Here is a 2,215-nt window from a genome sequence, read left to right on the forward strand (position 1 = left end):
TCCAAAGTCATCCAGCTGTCTTTCATGACTAAGGCAGGATTAGAACTCGGTCTCTCCTAGTGATTGGTTCAAAGTCACCCAGCTGGCTTTCATGCCTAAGGTGGGACTAGAACTCACAGTCTCTTGGTGATTGGTTCAAAGTCACCCAGCTGGCTTTCATGCCTAAGGTGGGACTGGAACTCACAGTCTCCTTAACCTCTATAACAAATTGCTCTAATATATATCAAGATACATATTTGTAATACTCCTTAGTACTGTCTCCAGTACAGCTCAGAGGTATGTTAGCTTTTCCAAATAAGGACTGCATTTTGCTTTGAAGAGCTTTCAGGGGTGTCGACAAAGTATGCTCAAAAGAGGCAAGATGGTGGCCATAATGGTATGATCAAGGTCTGCCCATTTTTTATGGCACTGCACGTAAAAAAGAGGCAGAGTTTCAGTCATGCTGTTTTGACTGCCATCTCGCCCTCGGCAGACATGCCTACATGGGGCTATGATTAAAAAAAAAATAGAGAGATAGCTCCATTTGATTTAATTGAAATTGAAAATCAAATCACATTCAATTCATCAAATGACATTAGCAATATTATTTCAGTTTTATTTATGAACATGTTGATTGATTTATATTCCCCACTGCTTCTAAGATTTGCACTATTACCACCCCCTTCTTGAGTTTTACATTAGACTATTAAACATTATTCAGTGACAGCTTTCAGAGGAATTCATGTAAGTCTGGGCTGTCAGAATCCTGTCTCTCTCGAATTCTTGTTTGAATGACCTTCTATATTAGTACAATTTCCTTCTCACTCTGAAAAAATAGCAGCCTTCAGAGTTCAAAATTATTACCTTCTGACAGGCTGGAAAGACCAGATCCACAGTGAAGGTCCAATTAAACTGATTCATTGCCATTCATGCCTATGCACAGGAATATTGTCAATTAACAGTTAGCAAGTGCTAAGAGTTAGATAAGGGTCAATGGAATTCAAGGGGGGCTGGACTTAGTTCCCTTGTAGCTATGTAGGGATTCTAGACTGCTCCCTCTTTTAACTCCGCCCACAGGTTCTGCCACTCCTTCCCCTACATCTTCTTCCCTATTCCATGGGCTCCAAATTATCTTTATGAAGCCATGCTATTTTTCAGCCCAGTTTCACTGTAATAAAGGAACTTCTCCTTGTATAAAGCTATGTTGCACTCAGTTGCCCCATAATTATTTGAGCCCATTTCATGCAGCAAAGATCTGCTGATATTTTGTGGAGATACCTCCTCCAACTTGGGCATTATCTAGATCAGTGGTTTTCACAGTTAGCAACTTTAAGATGTATGGACTTCAACTCCAAGAATGCCCCAGCCAGCCAATCCTGAGAATTCTGGAATTTTGAGTCCTTACTTCTACAGGACACTCTAATTGAAAAAGGTATTACAGATAGTCCTTGACTCACAACTGTAATGAAACCTGCCCATTAAAGTCACAAGTAATAACATATTGTCATAAAGCTGGTCATCATGCCGCCAACCCAATTTTATGATATTTTTTGTGGCAGTTGTTAAGTGATTGTCATGGTTATTAAGCGAATCCATTGTTCGCTATGGAGCATTTTTTTGCTGAAAACTGAAAGGAAACATTTTTTGGCCAAAACATCATAAATCGTGGTCACTGGATCATGGGATGCTGCAAATGGCTGCTGGCTGTTAAGCTCCTGAAATGCAGTCACGTGACTCGGCCTTCAGAACTTTGGAACCAGGTCATAAGTACCTTGGGAGGGGCCTATTGTAACTTTGAACAATCACTATGCGGCCGGTTGTAAGTAAAGGGCTACTTTCATAACTAAAATAATAGAGAGCTATTGTTCCTTCTCTTTCCCAAAACACAATTTGATAATAATAATAATAATAATAATAATAATAATAATAATAATAATAATAATAATAATAATAATAATAATAATAATAATAATAATAATAAAGTTGGAAGGGACCTTGGAGGCCATCTAGTCCAACCCCCTGCTCAGGCAGGAAACTCTATACCATTTCGGACAAATGGCTGTCCAGTCTCTTCTTAAAAACTTCCAGTGTTGGAGCATTCACCGCTTCTGGAGGCAGGTTGTTCCACTGGTTAATTGTTCTAACTGTCAGGAAGTTTCTCCTTAGTTCTAGGTTGCTTCTCTCCTTGATTAGTTTCCACCCGTTGCTTCTTGTCCTGCCTTCAGGCGCCTTGGAG

The sequence above is a fragment of the Protobothrops mucrosquamatus genome, unplaced genomic scaffold (genome assembly GCF_001527695.2).
Source record: "Protobothrops mucrosquamatus isolate PMUCROS unplaced genomic scaffold, P.Mucros_1.0 scaffold2559, whole genome shotgun sequence".
NCBI classification, from domain to species: domain Eukaryota; kingdom Metazoa; phylum Chordata; class Lepidosauria; order Squamata; family Viperidae; genus Protobothrops; species Protobothrops mucrosquamatus.